General features: G+C 40.3%; 1 pseudogene; it reads left to right on the plus strand.

The window, feature by feature from the left end:
- Positions 1-15,545: 15,545 nt before the first annotated feature.
- On the plus strand, positions 15,546-15,999 carry LOC103422223 (pleckstrin homology domain-containing protein 1-like; annotated as a pseudogene).
- Positions 16,000-26,349: the final 10,350 nt, after the last annotated feature.

Below are 26,349 nucleotides of genomic sequence, written 5' to 3' on the forward strand. Positions count from 1 at the left end.
ATCTCCTCATCTTTGAGCTGTAGGAAGATGAATGGATACTTCTAAAAAATGTTCATATATTCAAGTCCAAGTAAATGCAAGGAAATGCTATATAAAGCACACCACAATGATTGATAATGCGATTGATTTTCAACAATGTAAAAGTTTCAACTTAAAATGGTTCCAAAAACTTTCATAACCTCGAGGGCAACTAAATACATCTATGTTGAACAAATACGATTCTTCTTCAAACTCAAACAAACAAAATACATATGGTTGATATCCAAGGGCGCCATAAGACCTACTTTCTGCTGGATACTATGGAATGTGGAAAAAAGGGTTGCACAAAAACAATGTTATGGGTTGGATGAACTTAGTAATATTGCAGTACACCACTTAAGCTGAAGTTAATTTCAGAAAGCTTTCGCATAATAAGTAGACGAAATATTGTCATTAAGTAAATAAAATTTGGTGTTTTGTTTCCTTTATTTGATTTGGAGGGCACATTGGTCTTTTAATCAAGTTTTTGGCTTTTGTTATAAAATTTTTATAAAAACTAACAACTATAATTTAAAGGTTAAATTTTGACTATAAACGATAAATTTTTCAGCCTAGGACTACATTTGTATTATTTTTGGAAGCGTGATTAATGTTGATATTTGATGATATATTACTGTAGATTTTGAGTCCACTTGATTAGTGTCATTAGTAGCAAAATACTGTTTTTTGATGACCAAATTCATATTTGTACTTCTACTAGTTTACCGAACCTTGTTAATGTTTGATGTGAGACCATGGATGGTAATTTGTATACGAATACTACCAAGATGACGGTTTTGTTCTTAAATTTCACGTTTGGTAAATGGATAAACTTTCATGTTAATCTATGTATAATTCCGCATTATTTCAATATATATATATATATATATATATATAATTTATGATACTTTTTTTCATTTTATATAAAATATCTTCTTCAACAAAATAAAAAGTATCATTCAAAATCAAATCTAGCAAATACACAAAAATCAACATCTAGTTTGTTGGGCCAATCATGACATGATTGAGATAAAGTCCAACTCAATTTATCTTCTAGAAGTCCATTTATTTCTTACAAAAGAGCATTTATCTCTGCATTCAAAGATTATTCCTTTGTAACATCAAAAGTGGGCACTTTTGTTTTCGAAGTCTCGACTTTGGGATGAAATTTGTTTTTCAAATCACAAAAACAAGTGTTTGAGTCCAAACATAAATCCCATTTAGACATGTAAGCGGAGATGGATGTCGTTTATTAATTGGATTAGAGTTAGAGGACATTGACCGTAATAGGAGATCACATGCAGTTAGGGAACGTAATTCCTATTCAGTGCAAGATTAGTAAGCATGAAACCAAAACCCTATATATATTCATTCACCACATCAACAATCCCACCCACCACAATCTTTGCATCCTAATATTTGCTTTGGAGCTTGGAACTTCTTACGAATCATGATGAACATACACCGCTAGAATAACGCACAACTCCAAAAGGGTTTAGGTGCATTGATCGTGAAGAGAGCAAGAGAGAAACATCTGCCGCTAAGAGAGAATTTGGGTGCATTGATCGTGCCAATACAAGAGAGAAATGTGTGCCACCAAGAGAGAAAGGTATACCTTATTTGACACGCCCGACCCTAACATTCCCCACACACCATGGTAGGCACATGCTGACAAACACCCAAAGGTGATGAAGCCATACTAGGATGCATGAGAACTAAGAACAATTAACTGACATAAATAAAAATTATGGATCGTGTTAAGAGAATACAACTAATCCGAGATACTAAAAAGGAATAATATAAAATTGAATGAACAAATGGATGGATCCTACACTGCAAGGACTCGAAGATGCCGATGCGGGAGTGCCTTCACACCAGGATTGTATACCTCGATTCTAAGTCTTGAGGGGCACAATACAAAACATGAGTGGACCAAATTGATACATAAGTAATACAAAAACAAATAATCTTTAACGTACTAACCCCCAAGTTTAGAAAACTCATATAGCATAATAAGTAATAGGTTTTCTGAAAACCCTAGCATGCCATAAAACCTTTCATAAACATATATCGTATATAGTGTGCTTAGTAGTAGTAGCACAAGGCGCGCACACACACACACACACACACACACACACACACACATACACACACACACACACACACACACACACACACACACACACACACACACACACACACACACACACACACACACACACACACACACACACACACACACATATCTTCATTAGGCCGAAGCCACCAACCTACGCCCGGTCGAAACTTACACACACACATATCTTCATTTGGCCGAAGCCACTATCTTCCTATGCCCGGCTGAAGCCAATATAAGTATCTTCCGGCTAAAGCCACCAACCTATGCCCGGTCGAAGCCAATATAAGTATCTTCTGGCCGAAGCCACTAACTTATGCCCGGCCGAAGCCAACATAAATATCATTTGCCCGTAGGCAAGACTATTCACTCATAGGCAATATCATTTGCCCATAGACAGGACCGTTCATCCGTAGGTAGTATCATTCGCTCGTAGGCAAGACTGTGCGCCCGTAGGCAGTATCATTCTCTCGTAGGCCTTACATCATCCGACCGAAGCCAATTAATGATATCATTCGTCCGTAGACAGATCGTATGAATAACCACTAAGTAAACACATAAAAACATTAACATAATATTTCTAATATATATATCTCAAATAGGAGCTTAGTAACTAAAACATCATATCGTAAAACCACGTTCATAAATAGGTATATAGTCATCAATCATATATACCACAAAGAATGTAAAGTCAATAAAGCATGATAATTCATAAAGTGTGAAACCAATTTATTCATAAACATTTCATAAAACGTAGACATAAAATCATGCTTTTCATGTATGCATTTCTAATATTAAAATCCTGCATTTTAGAAGGAGTCAACTCACAGATACTTCGCCGTAAAAGAGCCATGCAAATTAGAGAGGATGGAAACACCATAAACAATTGCACCTAAGCACATAAAGGTACCAATTAATAAAATTATACTAAAATAGTTGAATTTCGGGAAATGGATGTCATAAATAGATTTAGGACATAAAAACATATAAGGGGGACCTTGGGTACCCTCACACGCTGCCACATGCCAATTTGAGTCTCCGAAAAGTTGGCCGCAAAAGGCAAATGCCCATGTGCCGACTGGAATCTGGGTTGGGCCAGTTCACATTTGGATTTAGGCAAAAGGCTTGGGTTGGGCCAGGTCATAAGGACTGGGCCTGGGTTATAGGTCATTAGATTGGGTTGGGCCTAGGCTAAAGAGTTGGACTTGGGCTGGTTTTGGGCTTGGTTACAGAGGCCTAAGGTTTGTGCCGAATTAAGGGATTGGGCTGGGTTCTGCGGGTAGGGTTTGACCTATTTTCAGGTCGGGTTAGGCGATTCAATGGAAAAGAAAATCAGAGCTTTCCTAAGCTCCGGTCAACCTCAATTCTCAACCATAACCTGCAATCTACCTACCAAAATAAAGACAAACAAGTGTAGATTACGATGGTACCTTTGGTTTCCTCGGTCATGGCTCGAGGTGGCCGGAAAATGGTTCGAAAGCTATCGAACTTGCCGAAAAACTAGAAAGGAGAAGAACACATATGAATAGGGTTAAAACTTTCAGTTTTTCAGCTCAAGAACAACCTAGGTTCCCAGAAAATCTCATTAGAAATGAAGATACAACCTAAACTCAAAGAACTTGCATCGATTCGTCGGGTTTTCGAGTTAAGTCATTGGAGCAAATGGTGGTTCCGTCGTATATGCCCAGTTCCAGAGTTGATAGGGACGAGAGGGGAAAGGAAGTGATGATCTTGCTGTGATGGTGGTGATTGTCTATGTATGTGTTGGTTCTCGGAGGCAATGGTGGAGAGATGAAGGAAGGTTTCCCAGGGAGATAAGGGAGAGAGAGAGAGATCCGAGAGTTGTAACGCGGAGGAGGAAGAGAGAAGTTCAAGTGGACTAGGGGACAAAAAGGTAAATGGGCCTTACTTGGCACACCATTTAAGACCCAAATAGTAGCCATTTCAAAATATCTAGCCCAATCCCATAAAATTACCAAAATACCCTTCAGATAAAAAATCTGTAAAATTATTCGAGATGGGTTGTTACATTATTCAAAGAAGAAGAGAATCAAAAGAAACACCGGTAGAAGACGAGATGTTATTGTTGGTTGTTGTTCTACTAGCGCTTCAAATGATGACGCAACAATACTAGCTTCCTTAACCGAGCAAATTATATTGAGATTTGACCCTGGAATTGAAACATTTCGACCTTGGAAGGTTGGTAGAGAAAAAGTGTCGTCGAAAAGATTGAGGAAGATAAGTTGTTATTGCTGGTAGCTGCTCTATTGGTGCTTCAAATGATGTCTCAGTGGGCAACGACAAATTAGGAATTTCGCTTATGTTTGAATTCAAATCCTCATTTGATTGTTCAGATGGAGTTAAATGTGTTTCATCTGTAGTCGCATCACCTTGAAGGGAGGTTTTAAATGCTTCTGGTTGCTCAACTGTGTGTACACTAGTCAATGCATTAGGAGATGATGATAAGGAACACTTAATCGTATCTGGATGCATATATTGCGCTACACAATTGAATGGTTAAGGCAGAGTTTCTTCTTGAATTTCATAACTCTGAAAGCATAAAACCCATATTCAGACCGCATGTTTTTCAAAAATTAGTTCAAGAAAAACAATGTTAAATCGATAAAACATAGTCTTGAACTGCTAAGTAGCTTGTTAGAAAAAAGTGTAACAAGGAATAAGCTCAAACTTTTAAATCCAGTCAAACAAACGAAAATGTCAGAGATTGCTCAGAACATCAAATGTAAAAATAGATTCCATTAACCTCAAATCTTACTAGAAGATTCAATGACATAGAATACTTAAGAAATCAAACCATGTTAGTTGTGTACCACTGAAATTGAGTAGATGTATACATCATGATGGAATTTTGATATCTCTCCAAGCCGATGGCAAAAGGCTCTCCTCAAATGCATATGCCCACCACATTCATATTTCAACTTGTCATTATTCTCCACTGCATCAACATTCATGGTGACACGAAGATCTGGCTTTATATCAATGGTTCTCCCATCCTTAACAAGCACTTTTGTAATCTCAATAACCTCAGGTAAAATAAACTTCAGCTGAGCCAAGTGACTAATTGTAAACCTACTAAAAACCCAAATGAAGAAAAAAATCAGTCACTTTTTATACCTAATTTATTTCTTTAGCAACCAACCAAACCAAATAACAAATTAAAAAGAAACCTTTCTCAGCACCTATCAGTTAAACACTCAATTTTCTGGCGAAGATTGGTAAAACTTGGCATCAAACCCCTCAACCGCAATAATCAAATCGAAGCATCCAAGCAATCGAAAAACTCACTCAAAATCGCATACCTGAACAACAATGAAAAAAAAAAAACCACACAAAAAAATCAATCAAAATCCACTAAAAATGTCAGGAATAAAATACGAAAACATAATAAAGAACCGAAATTCACGAAACCTTACTTTTCTGGCAGCTTCTCAGAGGTGCCAACATAGGTCTCAGTTGGGTTTTCCTTGGACCAAGAATCGATCATTCGTCTTGCAGAATGGATATGAGCCGCTTGTTGCTTTTGGGTATACTCCCACAAGAACTTATGACGGAATTGTCCTGGCTTCTCAGAGGTTTTGGAGCTCAGTGAGTCGATTTCTGCAACTCGAAGCTTTGGGTTTAAATGGGGTTTCTTCGATTTGAAGGTTAGAGAGAGACTGGGTTTAGCGGTCCTTTAGGTTTCGAAGGAACTCATTACGGAGAAAGAGAAAGAGCTTTGGAATTTGGAGTTGATAAAAAGTTGCCGATTTTGAAGGTGAGAGAGAGTAGTGGCTAAATGGCCAATTGAGGGCTTTTAGGTATTTTAATAGGGTTATCTGGTGGCGGGTAAATTTTCCCACTGCCTTCCGCGAAATAGATCCATTGGGCAAATATTTCATCTTCCAAATCAAGAGAGTACTATTATTTGGGATAATGCTAGAGACACCAAATTTTTAAACTAAATTTTGTAAACCAAATGGCGTGGATGTTGCACGCAAGTTGCCTTTTACTACAATGGTGGAAATGTGTTGAGCCCTTGCATGACATCGTGGGTTCAAACTCCATTGGTTGCTAATCTAACATCTACTCTAACCAAATTTATCGTTTACAAAAAAAAAATGATGTGAATGTTGATAAGTGAATTATAATTAAGTATCGATTATCGTGCTTGTGTCCTATTGGTGTGATATTATTTGGTTTGCATTGGCCTTCGATATGCTCCATTCAACGAGATTTTATAGTATATAGCCAAATTAGTTTCCTAAATTTATAAATGTTAATTTTTATGAAATTATTCAAATAGAGCAAAAACTCTATTTTAACTGTCCTCAAAATTAAAACCTAATTACACCTACAAACTAAAACCGTTATTTTGTGAGAGGAGGGAGAGTGGCCATTGCGGAACAGTGTGGCCATTGGAAAACAACACATTGTTGAAGAAACCAAGAACCATGAATGTGTATGTCAATTGCACCATTGCAAAACTGAAATACATTTTGGTTGGCGACAATAAGCACACATGTTGAAGAATAAATTAATTTGTTGGTACCATATATTGGGCATCGTCTTTGGGCCTCATTACTGAGCCCATAACCCATGTAAGAAGAGGAAACCCTTACTTTATAAAAGGGATCATCCTCACCTTCACTACAACAACAACAACAAAGCCTTTTCCCACTAAGTGGGGTCGGCTATATGAATCCTAGAACGCCATTGCGCTCGGTTTTGTGTCATGTCCTCCGTTAGATCCAAGTACTCTAAGTCTTTTCTTAGAGTCTCTTCCAAAGTTTTCCTAGGTCTTCCTCTACCCCTTTGGCCCTGAACCTCTGTCCCGTAGTCACATCTTCGAACCGGAGCGTCAGTCGGCCTTCTTTGCACATGTCCAAATCATCGGAGCCGATTTTCTCTCATCTTTCCTACAATTTCGGCTACTCCTACTTTACCTCGGATATCCTCATTCCCAATCTTATCCTTTCTCGTGTGCCCACACATCCCACGAAGCATCCTCATCTCCGCTACACCCATTTTGTGTACGTGTTGATGCTTCACCGCCCAACATTCTGTGCCATACAACATCGCTGGCCTTATTGCCGTCCTATAAAATTTTCCCTTGAGCTTCAGTGGCCTACGACGGTCACACAACACGCCGGATGCACTCTTACACTTCATCCATCCAGCTCGTATTCTATGGTTGAGATCTCCATCTAATTCTCCGTTCTCTTGCAAGATAGATCCTAGGTAGCGAAAACGGTCGCTTTTTGTGATCTTCACTAGATTGCTCCGGTCATTAGTGTGGATAAGTATATAAATGGATAGAGATAGGAAAGCAAACACAAGATGTACGTGGTTCACCCAGATTGGCTACGTCCACGGAATAGAAGAGTTCTCATTAATTGTGAAGGGTTTACACAAGTACATAGGTTCAAGCTCTCCTTTAGTGAGTACAAGTGAATGATTTAGTACAAATGACATTAGGAAATATTGTGGGAGAATGATCTCGTAATCACGAAACTTCTAAGTATCGGAGTGTGGTGTCGTCTTGACTTGCCTTATCTGTCTCATAGGTAGATGTGGCATCTTCTCTGGAAATACTCTTCCTCCATCCAGGGGTGGTATCTTTAACTGGTGGAGATGCACAAGGTAATGTATCAATTTCACTTGAAGCTTACTTGTAGTCTCAGGCTTGGTCAAGCGCGATACAAACCATGTAGTAGGAGTCCCCCAAGTCGCCGAGCTAGGGGGTCTGCTGAAAGAGGTGACAGACAAGGTAAGCAATCAGAGCTCCGACTGATTGTTCACATTCTCCCCATCTTGCAGCAGCATGAAGGATAAAGAGAAGAAAAATGAGAAGAGATGATATGAGATACTTTTGCTTTTGAAGAAGTAACTTTCCACAGGCTTATTCTTGAACTGAGCTGGAGGGTTTTCTGGTTTCCTCCAGAGTATAAGGCCGACTGAAGAATTTGAGGGTCAAAACAAGTCCATCAAATCTAGAGTACGTTCCACCCTGCTGATATGGGATACTTTTGCTTTTGACAGAGTAATGGATGTATCGGCACGTGTGCTGTTACGCTTGTCTCCACATGCTTCCTTGTATCTTTCGCACTTGCCCTATCTGTTCCTCAAGCAGATGCGGAATCTTCCCTGGAAACATAAGATGTTGAAGATGAGTACTCGAGAGCAATGCCAAGTAAGTAATCAGGTAAGGGGTTCCAGGCAGTCAGTTCCTGGCTGGAAGCTTGATTCCAAGTGCTGACTGATTGCTCTCTTTCTCCTTGTCTTGCAGGTAAAAACAAGGCCAAAGGAAAAGACAGGGAAAAAGCATGATATGGGATACTCTTTCTTTTAACCCTGATGATATGAGATATTCTTGCTCTAGTATAGCTTGTTTGCAGAGGTATTATCGGGGGGGAAAGAAAGCTGAATATTTCGAAAGGCTTCGTTGGGAGTGCCCTCTCAGATATGATGAAGGGTTGAGCATTTTTGCAGGTCTGCCTGTCCGTTGGGGATGGAGGTCGACATATATAGGAGTCTCCCTAACAACAAGTAGTAATGCTATTCCTTTACCCTGCTTGGTCATAGCACGGTAGTGGGAGCTGCCAGTTTCACATGTTTTAACTCTGTCAGAGCACTTTGAAAAAGTGGTCTGTGGTATCTGGCTCTCGAGATTCGGAGAACGATGCCTCTTCGATTTTTGAGAAAGCAATCATGCTGGGGGTCTGGCTCTCGAGATTCGTAGAGCAGTGTCTCTTCGATTTTTTAGGAAGTAATCATGTTGGGAGTCTGGCTCTCGAGATTCGGAGGGCGGTGCCTCTTCGATTTTGGAGCAAGCAATCCTGTTGGGAGTGTTGTCTCGAATGTGAGTAAAGGTTGGGCATGTTTGCTAGTCTACCTTGCCACGAAGCACAAAGGTTGACACACAGGGACTTTCCAATTATCCAACAATGGTACTGTTCCTTTACCCTCTCTTCGCTTTTGAGAAAGTAGTCATGTTGGGAGTTTGGCTCTCGAGATTCGGAGGACGGTGCCTCTTCGATTTTGGAGCAAGCAATCTTGTTGGGAGTGTTTTCTCAAAAGTGAGTAAAGGTTGGGCATGTTTGCTAGTCTACCTTGCCACGAAGCACAGAGGTTGACACACAGGGACTTTCCAATTATCCAGCAGTGGTACTGTTCCTTTACCCTTGTGGGTAATAATATGGTAGCTAGACCTTCAAAATTTATGTGTCTAAACTTTGTTAGTGCTGTTTCTTTGCTATTCTTTTACCTTTCTTGGTCAGAGCGATGTAGCGGGAGCTGCAAGCTTCACGTGCTCAACTTTGGCAGAGAACTTTGACAAAGTTATCTGTGGTACCCATGAGCTATTGTTGCGTGTGGGAAGTGGGTGATTGAACAGTAAGGTTCATGTGCTTTCTACTTCACCAGAAGTCTTCGACAGAATGCCCATAATTTCTGCAAAGCTGAGTGTGCGTGTGACAGGTGCTGACAAGGCTAGAAAAGTAGGTGTCTCTTCGATTTCTGAGATCGGCCCTCGTGGTCTCTGAGCAGCCCAGCTTTTGAGAAAGCGAGCGCCTCTTCGATTGATTCGGAGAACGATGCCTCATCGATTTTTGAGAAAGCAATCATGCTGGGGGTCTGGCTCTCGAAGATTCGGGGAGCAGTGTCTCTTCGATTTTTGAGAAAGTAATCACGTTGGGAGTCTGGCTCTCGAGATTCGGAGGGCGGTGCCTCTTCGATTTTGGAGCAAGCAATCTTGTTGGGAGTGTTTTCTCGAATGTGAGTAAAGGTTGGGCATGTTTGCTAGTCTACCTTGCCACGAAGCACAGAGGTTGACACACAGGGACTTTCCAATTATCCAGCAATGGTACTGTTCTTTTACCCTCTCTTCGATTTTTAGGAAAGTAGTCATGTTGGGAGTCTGGCTCTCGAGATTCGGAGGACGGTGCCTCTTCGATTTTGGAGCAAGCAATCTTATTGGGAGTGTTTTCTCGAATGTGAGTAAAGGTTGGGCATGTTTGCTAGTCTGCCTTGCCACGAAGCACAGAGGTTGACACACAGGGACTTTCCAATTATCCAGCAGTGGTACTGTTCCTTTACCCTTGTGGGTAATAATATGGTAGCTAGACCTTCAAAATTTATGGGTCTAAACTTTGTTAGTGCTGTTTCTTTGCTATTCTTTTACCCTTCTTGGTCAGAGCGATGTAGTGGGAGCTGCAAGCTTCACGTGCTCAACTTTGGCAGAGAACTTTGGCAAAGTTATCTGTGGTACCCATGAGCTATTGTTGCGTGTGGGAAGTGGGTGATTGAACAGTAAGATTCATGTGTTTTCTACTTCCCCAGAAGTCTTCGACAGAATGCCCATAATTTCTGCAAAGCTGAGTGTGCGTGTGACGGGTGCTGACAAGGCTGGAAAAGTAGGTGCCTCTTCGATTTCTGAGATCGGCCCTCGTGGTCTCTGGGGAGCCCAGCTTTTGAGAAAGCGAGCGCCTCATCGATTTCTGAGATCGACCTTCGTGGTCTTTGAGCAGCCCAACTTTTGAGAAAGCAAACGCCTCTTCGATTTCTGAGATCAACCCTAGTGATCTCTAAGCAGCCTAGCTTTTGAGAAAGCAAACGCCTCTTCGATTTCTGAGCAGGCGCCTCTTCGATTTCTGAAGCTCCGTCGAGTGCAGATTTTTATAGAGGCTGGCATTAAGTTCCAAAGCACACTTGAATCTCCACCAGTAGAAGCTTCATTCTTGCACTTCTAAGATCTTGATTTGTCTGACCTCTTCTCTCTTCAACACATTTGAAAATGTCTGGCCCCTCCGACCGTCGTTTTGACTTGAACCTTGTTGAAGAGGCAGCCCCGCCTTCTCCAGACAACATATGGCGCCCATCCTTCGTCTCCCCTACTGGTCCTCTTACCGTTGGGGATTCCGTGATGAAGAATGATATGACCGCTGCGGTGGTGGCCAGGAACCTTCTCACTCCCAAAGATAACAGACTACTTTCCAAACGGTCTGATGAGTTAGCTGTTAAGGATTCGCTGGCTCTCAGTGTTCAGTGTGCAGGTTCTGTGTCTAATATGGCCCAACGCCTATTTGCTCGAACCGGCCAAGTTGAATCCTTGGCGGCTGAAGTGATGAGTCTCAAACAGGAGATTAGAGGGCTCAAGCATGAGAATAAACAGTTGCACCGGCTCGCACATGACTATGCTACAAACATGAAGAGGAAGCTTGACCAGATGAAGGAAACTGATGGTCAGGTTTTACTTGATCATCAGAGATTTGTGGGTTTGTTCCAAAGGCATTTATTGCCTTCGTCTTCTGGGGCTGTACCGCGTAATGAAGCTCTGAATGATCAACCTCTGCTGCCTCCTCCTTCTAGGGTTCTGTCCAGTACTGAGGCTCCAAATGATCCCCCTCCGGTGCCTTCTCTTTCTGGGGCTCTACCGACTGCTGAGACTTCTCCTAAGCAACCTTTGTGAAGGCTCCGTCTTGTGTGTTTATTTTGACTCATGTATATGTACATATTTGTAGCTGATCGGGGATATCAATAAATAAGCTTTCCTTCATTTCAACGTATTGTGTTAAATACACCAAAGCCTTCTTCGCTAAGTTCTTTGAATTTTCTTTTGTTGAAGCTTGTATGTTGAAGCTTTCTGAGTGGAGCATGTAGGTTGGGGTAGTGTTCCCTTAATTTCCCGAGTGAGGAAAACTTCTCGGTTGGAGACTTGGAAAATCCAAGTCACTGAGTGGGATCAGCTATATGAATCTTAGAACGCCATTGTGCTCGATCCTGTGTCATGTCCTTCGTTAGATCCAAGTACTCTAAGTCTTTTCTTAGAGTCTCTTCCAAAGTTTTCCTAGGTCTTCCTCTACCCCTTCGGCCCTGAACCTCTGTCCCATAGTCGCATCTTCTAATCGGAGCGTCAGTAGGCCTTCTTTGCACATGTCCAAACCACCGTAACCGATTTTCTCTCATCTTTCCTTCAATTTCGGCTACTCCTACTTTACCCCGGATATCCTCATTCCTAATCTTATCCTTTCTCGTGTACCCACACATCCAACGAAGCATCCTCATCTCCGCTACACCCATTTTGTGTACGTGTTGATGTTTCACCGCCCAACATTCTGTGCCATACAGCATCGCCGGCCTTATTGCCGTCCTATAAAATTTTCCCTTGAGCTTCAATGGCATACGGCGGTCACACAACACGCCGGATGCACTCTTCCACTTCATCCATCCAGCTTGTATTCTATGGTTGAGATCTCCATCTAATTCTCCGTTCTTTTGCAAGATAGATCCTAGGTAACGAAAACGGTCGCTTTTTGGTATTTCTTGATCTCCGATCCTCACCCCTAACTCGTTTTGGCCTCCATTTGCACTGAACTTGCACTCCATATATTCTGTCTTTGATCGGCTTAGGTGAAGACCTTTAGATTCCAACACTTCTCTCCAAAGGTTAAGCTTTGCATTTACCCCTTCCTGAGTTTCATCTATCAACACTATATCGTCTGCGAAAAGCATACACCAAGGAATATCATCTTGAATATGTCCTGTTAACTCATCCATTACCAACGCAAAAAGGTAAGGACTTAAGGATGAGCCTTGATGTAATCCTACAGTTATGGGAAAGCTTTCGGTTTGTCCTTCATGAGTTCTTACGACAGTCTTTGCTCCTTCATACATATCCTTTATAGCTTGGATATATGCTACTCGTACTCCTTTCTTCTCTAAAATCCTCCAAAGAATGTCTCTTGGGACCCTATCATACGCTTTTTCCAAATCTATAAAGACCATGTGTAAATCATTTTTCCCATCTCTATATCTTTCCATCAATCTTCGTAAGAGATAGATTGCCTCCATGGTTGAGCGCCCTGGCATGAACCCGAATTGGTTGTCCGAAACCCGTGTCTCTTGCCTCAATCTATGCTCAATGACTCTCTCCCAGAGCTTCATTGTATGACTCATTAGCTTAATACCCCTATAGTTCATGCAATTTTGTACGTCGCCCTTATTCTTGTAGATAGGCACCAAAGTGCTCGTTCGCCACTCATTTGGCATCTTCTTCGTTTTCAAAATCCTATTGAAAAGGTCAGTGAGCCATGTTATACCTGTCTCTCCCAAAAGTTTCCACTCTTCGATTGGTATATTGTCTGGGCCTATTGCTTTTTTATGCTTCATCTTCTTCAAAGCTACAACCACTTTTTCCTTCCGGATTCGACGATAAAAAGAGTAGTTTCTACACTCTTCTGAGTTACTCAACTCCCCTAAAGAATCACTCATTTCATGTCCTTCATTGAAAAGATTATGAAAATAACCTTTCCATCTGTCTTTAACCGCGTTCTCTGTAGCAAGAACCTTTCCATCCTCATCCTTGATGCACCTCACTTGGTTTAGGTCCCTTGTCTTCTTTTCCCTTGCTCTAGATAGTTTATAGATATCCAACTCTCCTTCTTTGGTATCTAGTCGTTTATACATATCGTCGTAAGCCGCTAACTTAGCTTCTCTGACAGCTTTTTTCGCCTCTTGCTTCGCTTTTCTATACCTTTCACCATTTTCATCGGTCCTCTCCTTGTATAAGGCTTTACAACATTCCTTCTTAGCCTTCACCTTTGTTTGTACCTCCTCATTCCACCACCAAGATTCCTTTTGGTGTGGGGCAAAGCCCTTGGACTCTCCTAATACCTCTTTTGCTACTTTTCGAATACAACTAGCCATGGAATCCCACATTTGGCTAGCTTCCCCCTCTCTATCCCACACACATTGGGTGATTACCTTCTCTTTGAAAATGACTTGTTTTTCTTCTTTTAGATTCCACCATCTAGTCCTTGGGCACTTCCAAGTCTTGTTCTTTTGTCTTACTCTTTTGATATGTACATCCATCACCAACAAGCGATGTTGATTAGCCACGCTCTCTCCTGGTATAACTTTGCAATCCTTACAAGTTATACGATCCCCTTTCCTCATTAGAAGAAAATCTATTTGTGTTTTTGACGACCCACTCTTGTAGGTGATCACATGTTCTTCTCTCTTCTTAAAGAAGGTGTTGGCTAAGAAGAGATCATATGCCATTGCAAAATCCAAGATAGCTTCCCCATCCTCGTTTCTTTCCCCAAAACCATGGCCACCATGAAAACCTCCATAGTTGCCTGTCTCCCTGCCCACGTGTCCATTTAAATCTCCTCCTATAAATAACTTCTCCGTCTGAGCAATTCCTTGCACCAAGTCTCCAAGATCTTCCCAAAATTTCTCCTTCGAACTCGTATCCAACCCTACTTGAGGTGCGTACGCACTAATCACATTGATAAGTTCTTGTCCTATTACAATCTTGATTGCCATGATTCTATCTCCTACCCTCTTGACATCTACAACATCTTGTACCAAGGTCTTGTCCACGATGATGCTAACACCGTTTCTCGTTCTATTTGTGCCCGAATACCAAAGTTTAAACCCTGAGTTTTCTAGATCCTTTGCCTTACTACCAACCCACTTAGTTTCTTATAGGCACATAATATTTATCATTCTCCTCACCATAACTTCCACTACTTCCATAGATTTTCCCGTTAAGGTTCCTATATTCCACGTTCCTAAACGCATTTTGCTCTCTTGAACTCTACCCTTCTGTCCTAGCTTCTTCACCCTCCCCCGTCTAATAGGATCAAAGTACTTCTTTTGTGTGTCCCGGGTAAAGTTGATAGGAGCATATGCTCCCAAACAGCTTTGAGTGGAGTCGTTCGAAAAGAAGTTTCTATGGCCCCCTTGTTCATTTAACACTGCATTCGGGTGCCGATGGAGATACAGCGACCCTTGCTCACTTATCACTGTGCTCAGGCCACACAGCGCGCCACTTACGGGTGACGCCCTAGCTTTTGCGCGATTTTGTTCTGGATTCATTTTCATAAGGATTCGACGTGATCATCACTAAGGGAGAAAAAAGAGAGAATCTCACATCCTGAGAGCCTCACAACAATAGAGGGCAATACCTTCTCAACCAAACAGAGAGCAAAATGGCAAGGGCTGCATCCACAGAGAGTTCCCTTGCATCCATACATTTATACAGTGAAATGGAATCAACATCAGTGTGGATGTAGCCTAAACATTGGGGTGAACCATGATACATCTTTATGTTCTTGTGCGTTTGTGTGATTCATGGTCGGATTTACGTTGGTCCAAGATCCTCCGGATTTTGTGCATCAACATTTGGCGCCGTCTGTGCGAAACGACATGAAAAGCTATATCGTTTCTCTTTCAATTTTTCATCTCACCACCGTGAAACCTTCACAACCTCACCACTGTCCACCGTGGATCTGTAAAAACCCAAGAAATCAGAAACATAAAACCTATCTAGTCCACCGCGCTCTTATCTCCATCGAAAACCCCGACTCCGACCACACAAACACGCCTCACGCGCCGCTCAACCAAGAAAATGGAGGGTCTGTGGCAGGCGACGACAGACCAAGACCTGAGCCTGGAAGACTACACCGAAATCGAGTTCTGGTCCAACCCTGAGCGCACCACGTGGCTGACCAAGTAGGGCGAGTACATCAAGACGTGGAGGTGCTACTGGTTCGTCTTGAAACAGCAGAAGTTCTTATGGTTCAAAGACAGTCACGTGATGCTCTCGTCGATGCTGCGCAGTGTGATCTCGGTCGGCACGTGCCTGACTGTGAAGGGCGTCGAGGACGTGGTCCATAAGCCTTGCGCCTTCGAGCTGTCGACTACCAACCATGACACGATGTACTTCATTGCCGATTCAGAGAAAGAGAAGGAGGAATGGATTAACTCGATCGGAAGGTCCATAGTTCAGCACTTCAGATCGCTCGCGGATTCCGAGGTTGTCGATAACGATAGCAGCCGATAGTGATCACAACCTCTCGATTTTCATGTAAAAATGAGGCAGCAACAGATCCAGCTGTCCTAAAAAGATTGGTGGATAAGTTAGAATTGACAGGTATAGCTGAACTCACACAAGAGTCACTAGCCTTGCATGAGATGGTTACTTTCAGTGGTGGGGATCCTGGGGAGAGCATCGAGAAGATGCCCACCAACTTCTGAAAAAGATAAGACTTTCATCATGAAGGGGAGTGCATGTTCCCACCATGCCCACTTTTTGAAAAAAAACCCACGAGATAATTGTGAAGAAGATAAGAACTCTTTATTTTTTTATTAATATGTCGGCCACCTCCCTTTTAAAATAACACAATTTTAATCATTATGAACACTATATTTATTATTTAAATATTATTTTCATACATAATTACTGTATATGCGTCATACACACCATACTGCCTATTTTGTTCACTATACATTAAGTGCCACTATATATATAAGTAATTGCTTTATGCACTTTTTTCAATCTTGTCACAATGACAGTCAGCATGATATTTAGATAGTACTATTTGCATTTGATTAATAGTTCATGACATGGTATGTGCAACATGACAAATAGAGTCATGCAGCTACTGATACAAGTGACAAGTACAAACTGATATGCATAGTTATATGTGCATGAATTGTGACTGCCTCATAACTATACAATATTTATTCATATGTGAGTGTCCAATTACTTATACAATATTTATTCATGGCCTAGAGTATTGTGACTGCTATTAAACTATGTCACTTATACAACATGTGATTTACCACACGACTCAATAAATTATTTATTTATAGAAGGCACATAGTACAATATTTTGCCTTGACAAACTTTGTCAATTTGATTTATTCATTATACGGTCATACTTATACTGTCATTTATTGTCAGGAATTATTAAGCAACTAGATCCACTGATCAACATTGTTGCTGATTAAAGAAGTCTACCAACTTATAAATTGATGGGCCACATGCTTATGGTGACAAAGATTTAGTCTGAACGGTGATCTCTTGTCTGACCAGACACCCATTTGCTCGGACACTCGCTTATTTGGACACCTATGTGCCTAGACACCCTTGAGCTCGAACCTCGACTCACGGACCCGACTCGATGACCCTACGTATGGCCCCGACTCAAAGACCCGATTTATGGACTCGATCCGTAGATCCGACACATAGACTAATATGCGAACCCGACAAGCGGACCCAAGTCATGTCAAGAATCAACTCATAATGAGTGCACACTGACGTCGAGTGCATACTCACAACGAGGAACGCCATAAGTTGAGCCGCCTCACAACGAGCACCGCCTCCAGCCGAGCAACTGCCTCGCTGAGAGCATCGCCTCTAGCCAAGTAGCCTCGCAACGTGTGCTACCTGTAGCTGAGTATTGCTTGACGTTAAACATTGTCTCATGTCGAGTACCAGTTTTGGACGACATCTAGTCACTTCGGCCCGTACATAGATTGGATTTGAAGTCTTCAGCCAAAAGACTCTCTTGACTGAAAACTTGGGGGACTCCTATTGGTACCATATATTGGGCCTCGTCTTTGGGCCTCATTACTGAGCCCATAACCCATGTAAGAGGAGGAAACCTTACTCTATAAAAGGGATCCTCCTCACCTTCACTAAGGGAGAAAAAAAAGGGTCTCACATCCAGATAGCCTCACAACAATAGAGAGCAATACCCTCTTAGCCAAACAGAGAGCAAAATAGCAAGGACTGATTAATCATCCTGACCATTTATTTATTTATTTTCTACAACAATCTAGTGCATTACCTTAAATCATGAATACATTGTTATTCAAGGCAAATTATTCTCCTTATGTATAATAGTAAAACATCTCTACTAATTTACCTATATAAATCGTATTGCCCTATAATAGGTTATTTACCTACAATATATACACATTCTCATATTTCTTTTGGCAATTTACCTATGATATATGCTGTTGGTACCACACATATTGGACCTCAGACTTTGATACATTGGGCCTCATTACCCAGCCCATATGATTATGTAAAATGAAGAGCCTCTTATTCTATAAAAGGGGACTCCTCCCCCCCTCACAAATGGGACTCTGGGAACCCAACAGAGGGCAATACCCTCACAAACACAACAACACTCTCTTTCTCTAGGGGACTCCCCCTCACCCTTGTAATCCATACATACAGTCAGAGAAATACAATCAGTATGGACATAGCCCAAACCTTGGGGGTGAACCACGATACATCTTGTATTATTTACATTTCTTGCAGATTCACGGTCGGATTTACGTTGTTCCAAGACCTCCGGTTTTGTGCATCAACATTTGGCGCCGTCTGTGGGAATCGACACAAAAAGCTATGTCGGTTCTCTCTCAATTTTTCATCTCACCACCGCGACAACCTCACCACTGTACACTGTGGATCTGCAAAACTAAAAGACATTATCTCTTTATCTCTCTCCCTCGCCCCGTAAATCTTTCTTCTCATCTACCTCATTCTCTGTCTCTATTTTCTTCCACCCAGCAAATTAGCCAAGCCATATCACGTTTCAATCCACTGAATCCCCTATTTCCTGGATCAGAAGTTAGCAAAACCAGCAAAGCAAAATTATGAGTTTTGAAAAGGAGGACCTTGATCTGGTGTTGGTCCCAAACGGATTACTCATCATGTTTGTCTATCACATCATCCTTCTCTACAGATATATCCATATCCCTCATACCACAGTGGTTGGCTTTGAAAACAATGACAAAAGGGCTTGGGTTGAAAAATCATGCAGGTTGATAAAAGAGATGTAGGAAGAGATGTCGGCACAACCCTAAGTGTGATTTCATCCAACAAATCAACAGCAACTTTTCTGTGTTCCATCTCCTTAACTCTCAGCTCCTTCATCGGAGCTTGTATTGGAAGTAATTCGAGTCAGACAGTCACGATGCTCCCTTAACGAGAAGATAAGCACTCCATCTTCTACAAATTATTTATGTTTATTTAAATATCTTATTATTATTTTATATTATTTATTACATGATTACCCGGTGAAGATGCCTATTACATATGTTATATTATTTCTGTTGGATAAGCACTCCATCTCCTACATGATTGTTGACACTTCACGTACAAAGTATGTCTGTTTATTTAAATATCTTACTATTATTTTATATTATTTATTACATGATTGCTGACACTCCATGAAAGCTTTTACTATTGCTACAAAGTATGTCTGTTTATTTAAATATCTTACTATTATTTTATATTATTTATTACATGATTGCGGACACTCCATGAAAGCTTTTACTATTGCTAATGGAGTAATAAAGTTGAAAGTGGAGCTTACCTCCACGAATTGGGTATCTTTACTTAAAATGAATACCTCCCAACTTTTGCTTTAAACCTTCCCCACAAACAGCATGATATCTTTACTTTTTCTTTTGTATTTTATTTGCTGAAAGTGGATGTGAGTCGGGAGTCGAAAATATACAGGCTAGTCCGCACGATGTCTTTATATTATTTTATTATTTGATGTCTGCATCACACACACTAGGAACATCATTACAGGCTACATATTGTGCAATATTTATTCATTACCTAGTGACATATGATTGCCTTTAAACTATGTCACTTATACAACTTGTGATTTATCACACAACAGAATAAATTATTTATTTATAGAAGGAACATAGTACAATATGTTGCCTTGACAAACTTTGTCAATTTGATTTATTCATTATACGATCGTACTTATACTATCATTTATTGTCAGGAATTATTGAGCAACTAGATCCACTGATCAACATTGTTGTTGATTAAAGAAGTCTACCAACTTATAGACTGATGAGCCACGTGCTCATGGTGATCTTTTGTCTGACTAGACACCTACTTGCTCGGACATTCGCTTATTGGGACACCTATGTGCCTGGACCCAACTCAATGACCCTACAGATAGCCCCAACTCGATGACCCTACATATGGCCCTGACACATAGACCCAATATGCGAACCCAACAAGTGGACCCGAGTCATGTCGAGAATCAACTCATACTGAGTGCATGTTGACATAAAATAGATACTTGCAATGAGGAATACCACAAGCCAAACCGCCTCGCAGCGAGCATAGCCTCTAGCCGAGCTGCCTCGCAACGAGCATAGCCTCCAGCCGAGCAAACGCCTCGCTGTGAGCATAGCTTCTAGCCGAGCAGCCTCCAGCCGAGCAGCCTCGTAACATGTGATATCTCTAGCCGAGTATTACTTTATGTTGAGCATTGTCTTGGGTTGAGTACTGGTTCAAGACATTGAGCCACTTCGGCCCGTACATGGATTGGATTTGAAGTCTCCAGCCAAAAAACTCTCTTAATTGAAGACTTGGGGGACTACTGTTGGTACCACACATATTGGGCCTCAGACTTTGATACATTGGGTCTCATTACCTAGCCCATATGATTATGTAAAATGAGGAGCCCCTTATTCTATAAAAGAGGACTCCTCCCCCCCTCACAAATGGGACTTTGGGAACCCAACAGAGGGTAATACCCTCTCAAACACAACAACACTCTCTTTCTCTGGGGGACTTCCCCTCACCCTTGTAATCCATACATACAGTCAGAGAAATACAATCAGTGTGGACGTAGCCCAAACCTTAGGGTGAACCCCGATACATCTTGTGTTATTTACATTTCTTGCAGATTCACGGTCGGATTTACGTTGTTTCAAGACCTCCGGTTTTGTGCATCAACATATGCAAATAATATTCTCATATTTCGTTGGTATTTTACCTATAATGCAAGTAGGTAAATTAATAGAAAGTAGGTAAATTGTGTACGTGATACCAATTTACCTACATTTTTTATGTGAACCAAATATTCTACACTGTATATGTAAATAATTTACCTATAGTTGGCTTTTTTTTCTTTTTCTTTATCCTAAAATTAATTTACTTGCAACTTTATCTCCATTAATTTATATACTTTTACTTTGACAACAATTTTTTTTTATATATTTTTAAAGTACAATAATTCACCTATATATAATATGGACTCATTGTAATGGTAAATTGGAATTCGAGTGTGCGAACTATAGGCTTTTCTCCGTTTTAAATGTGGTAAGGAAAGATTGAACCAACAAATCCGTAAATTTGTGACAATTCGAAATTGATTGTCAAATTGATACTGTCACGGATCCAAACCAACAAATCCCTACATTTATATGTAAAATATTATTTTGGGTAATTTTGTATAAAATCAATAAAAAGTTACAATATTGACAATAGATCAACAATATTTATATTAATTATAAATAGGTCAATCATGTATTATAATACTTAAATGCCTTTAAAATAAACAATAATTACAAAATCTGTCACTACAGCTGTCACCCACTTGAAATGACACACTGTTTCTCATATATTTATATTTTGGAATATGTCAATACGAATTCAAACATTACAATGTAGTGTCTGTTTCCTGATTTTGTTTTTCACATTTGGATTCAGACGTTGCGTTGCAGTGTCCACTTCCTAGTTTTGTTTTTCCCATCATTCATTGTGCGACTCTTGATTTTTTTACATTTGGATTCAAACACTACAATGCAGTGTTTGTTTCCTAGTTCAATTTTTATATTATTTTTACCTACGTACTCCCCATCGCGCTCGCCTCACGCCCTCACCCGCCTCCTCCCTCGCCCCCACCTCCGTACTCCCCATCCCGCCCGTCGTCCTGGACGCACCTCCGTACTCCCCATCCCACCCGCCTCACGCCCTCACCCGCCTCAACGCCCTCCTGGACGCATCTGCAGAACCTGACAAAAAATAATATTAAAAAAGGCGTATGACGTCAGCTGACGTCTGATCCACCTCAGGCGCTCGGGCTGGTACGAATCCACCGGCTTTGCGCTCGGGCTTACTTGGGCTCCCTCGCTAGCCAACGCTGGACTTCCTCCCACCGGCCCTCGGGCCCTTACCTGGAGCCTGTCCCCTGAGCAACCACCAATAGTGGACTTGCTCTTAAATCATGACTACATTGTTATTCAGGGTAAATTATTCTCCTTATATATAATAGTAAAACATCTCTACTAATTTACCTATATAAATAGTATTGCCCTATAGTAGGTTATTTACCTACAGTATATACACATTCTCATATTTCTTTTGGTAATTTACCTATGATATATGCAAATAATATTCTCATATTTCGTTGGTATTTTACCTATAATGCAAGTAGGTAAATTAATAGAAAGTAGGTAAATTATGTACGTGATACCAATTTACCTACATTTTTTATGTGAACCAAATATTCTACACTGTATATGTAAATAATTTACCTATAGTCGGCTTTTTTTTCTTTTTCTTTATCCTAAAATTAATTTACTTGCAACTTTATCTCCATTAATTTATATACTTTTACTTTGACAACAATTTTTTTATATATATATATTTTTAAAGTACAATAATTCACCTATATATAATATGGACTCATTGTAATGGTAAATTGGAATTCGAGTGTGCCAACTATAGGCTTTTCTCCTTTTTAAATGTGGTAAGGAAAGATTGAACCAACAAATCCGTAAATTTGTGACAATTCGAAATTGATTGTCAAATTGATACTATCACGGATCCAAACCAACAAATCCCTACATTTATATGTAAAATATTATTTTGGGTAAAATCAATAAAAAGTTACAATATTGACAATAGATCAACAATATTTATATTAATTATAAATAGGTCAATTATGTATTATAATACTTAAATGCCTTTAAAATAAAAATTACAAAATCTGCCACTACAGCTGTCACCCACTTGAAATGACACACTGTTTCTCATATATTTATATTTTGGAATATGTCAATACGAATTCAAACACTACAATGCAGTGTCTGTTTCCTGATTTTGTTTTTCACATTTGGATTCAGACGTTGCGTTGCAGTGTCCACTTCCTAGTTTTGTATATTATTTTTACATTTGGAGACAGATTCATTTCCTGACTCTGTTTTTTTTTTTTTTTGACATTTTGATTAAGACACTGCAATGCGGTAACCTTTTTCTGAATTTGTTTTTTATGCAGTATCTGATTTGGGCTTCAATTAAAACATGTCGAAAACCTATTTGTCTTTCGTTATCCATGGCTAATCCCATTGATCATTGTAAATGGAAAAGTGTGCAAATCCGAAAGAGAAGTCCTACTGTATTGTCAAATTTGGATGTAAATGGAAAAGTGTGATTGTTTGTATGCTAACGAGCAACAAAGCGATAACTGTGTCCATATTCAAGTGTTACAAAAATCTAGTTACAAATAAACTAAAAATCAAAGTGAGTTGGGCATTTGGGCATGCTTGAAAATGCAATCTCAGTTTCGAGCCCATCAAATTGGGCACCCCCCTAAATTCCTTTCAAATTTACTGTCAACGTCTGAAACATGTAAAGCAGCACCAAAGTTTCCGTCAATTCGAAATGTGAGACCAATCCAATAATCCATAAACCAAAAAGATGCATACCCAAATCAAAATCAATCAAAACACATTGGAAAATCATCGCAAACTAAACGGAAAACAAAACCCACCAGGAAGAAACTCACAGATTGAGCTATCAAAAAACGAAAACAAAACCAACCCAGATGAGAAAAACCGAACCTTTTCAACAGGAAGAGTAAAACAAGCCGTGTCAACGGCGGCCACAAGGAGGAGGAGGAGAGCGATCCTGAGCGCGAAACCCCAAGTGAACGCCGTGGAAAACCTCCGACCCCAAGACCTTGTTGAATTGTGGCCAAGTGGCCATCACCTTTCCTAATAAACAAACCAAAAGAAAAAAAAGTGAAAGGCATCATGATTATGTTTGTTGAAAAGAAAAAAGGAAAGTCATGATGATGTTTGTAAAGTAATCATTATGTCTTTACTTTGGTTTTGTTTATTAGTTGTTTTAGGATGGATGAATGTTAGCATACGGAAGTGAGAAAGAATGAGGAAGGAGTGTGCACCATTTTCTGTTTTAGTAGTCCATCTTTGAGAGAGCAAAGAGAGTTGCAGAGAGCAGAAAACTGAGAGCAGAAAAGAAGAAGAAGGTGCTCTTCTTTTTGGTTAGCAATCATCCATCATAGTTATTGTTGTAATAGCTTTGAGCTACATGTATAGAGAAGAAATTATTCATTATATTTCTTTCTCTATTTGTTTCTGTGGTGTGTGAGAGCTATTGGGTGTATTGGGTTATTTGGGTTGTGAGATTGCCAACACTTTGTAAACTCCCATTTGGTTGATAGTGGATTATTGGGTGAGCTCCTACTGCTCCGAGGACATACTCCAGTTACACTGACTGTTGAGGAACCTCGTTAAAATCTTGGTGTCTTTAATATTTTGTTCTTGCATTTTATTTGATATATTTCCTGTGGGTTATCAAGAGTTGGTTCCATAAGGTTTGGTGCTATCCTAGCACAACAATTGGTATCAGAGCACTGGTTGCTCTTGGGTACTGTCTAGTTGCCAAAGATGTCAGACGGGCAAGATGTGAATCCTTTTGGAAGCAGCTCCGGGTTTGCAAGAACTACGGTGCAAAATGCAAAGTTCGAAGTGGAAAAATTTGATGGCACAAACAACTTCGGGATGTGGCAATGTGAGGTCAAAGATGTGTTGGCTCAACAAGATCTACTTGCCGCTTTGGGAGAGAAGCCGGAAGCTATGTCGAAGCCAGAATAGGAGAAATTAAATTTGTGGGCTTGCTCTTCAATTCGGTTGTGCCTTGCAAAAACTCAGAAGTATTTTGTGATGCGGGAGACATTAGCAAGTGTGTTGTGGCAAAAATTGGAAGACAAGTATATAACAAAGAGTGCAGAGAACCGGCTACACTTGAAGAAAAAGCTCTACCGCTTCCAATACAAAGAAGGTACAAAAATGATTAGACACCTTGATGCTTTTAATAAGTTGATTGCCGACTTGTTAAATTTAGATGAGGATATTAAGGATGAAGATAAGGCCTTAATATTGTTAAATTCATTGCCGGACTCTTATGAGCATTTTGTTACCACTATTATGAATGGTAAAGAAACTGTGAAATTTGAAGATGTGTCAAATGCCTTGATGAATTATGAAATGAGGCATAGAGATAAAAATCATGATAGTACCTCTGAAGCTTTATTTGTTAGAGGTAGATCATCGGAGAGAAGATCATCTTCTAGTAGGAAAAAATCACAGTCTCGACCTAGAGGAAACTCTAAAGGTAGAAAACCTTTGGAAAGGGATGAATGTGCCTTTTGTCGTAATAAGGGCCATTGGAAGAAAGATTGTCCTAAATTGAAGACCAAAGGCAAAGAAAATTCTGAAGCTAATGTTGCTGAGGTTGAAACAGATTTTTCTGATTTTGCTTTAACCACTTCCTCATCATTTGATTGTGCTACTAAGTGGGTGTTGGATACGGGTTGTACTCATCATATGACTCCTCATAAGGATTGGTTTTCAAGCTTGAAAGAGTTTGATGGTGGAGTTGTGTTCATGGGAGATGACAATCCTTGCACAACAAAAGGGATTGGTACAGTTCGTTTGAAGTTGCATGATGGCATGGTTAAAGAGTTGACAGGTGTTCGGTATGTACCGAATTTAAAGAAAAATCTTATTTCTTTGGGTACTTTGGAATCCAAGGGTTTCAGGTTTCATTCAGATGGACAGACATTGAAAGTTACTTATGGTGCACTTGTTGTGATGAAAGCTCCTAGATGTGGCCATTTGTATTTATTGCAGGGAAGCACTGTGACAGGTGAAGCATCTGTAGTCTCTGAAAATATGGGCACATCTGATTCAGATACTACTAGATTGTGGCATATGAGATTAGGCCATGCCGGTGAGAAAGCTCTACAAGGGCTTGTGAAAAAAGGTCTTCTAAAAGGTGCCACGACTTGTAAGCTTGATTTCTACGAGCATTGTGTCTTGGGGAAGCAAACTAGAGTAAAGTTTGGTACTGCTGTACATCAGACGAATGACATTCTTGATTATGTGCATTCGGATGTTTGGGGTCCTACAAAGACTCCCTCTTTGAGTGGTAGACATTGGTTCGTGACCTTTGTTGATGATTATTCAAGAAGGTCTTGGGTTTACACTATGAAGCACAAGAGTGAGGTATTGAGCATTTTCTTGAGTTGGAAGAAAATGGTTGAGAACCAGACTGGGAGAAAGATTAAGATTTTGAGATCGGATAATGGTGGTGAATACACATCCGACCCTTTCTTTAAAGTTTGCAAAGAGGAAGGAATTGTGAGACATTTTAATGTTCGGGGAACTCCACAACAAAATGGAGTTGCAGAAAGATTGAATCGAACCTTGCTTGAGAATGTTAGATGTATGTTGTCTCAGTCGGGTTTAAGCAAGTCATTTTGGGCAGAAGCAGTTAATTATGCATGTCA

The sequence above is a fragment of the Malus domestica genome, chromosome 10 (assembly GCF_042453785.1).
Source record: "Malus domestica chromosome 10, GDT2T_hap1".
NCBI classification, from domain to species: Eukaryota; Viridiplantae; Streptophyta; class Magnoliopsida; order Rosales; family Rosaceae; genus Malus; species Malus domestica.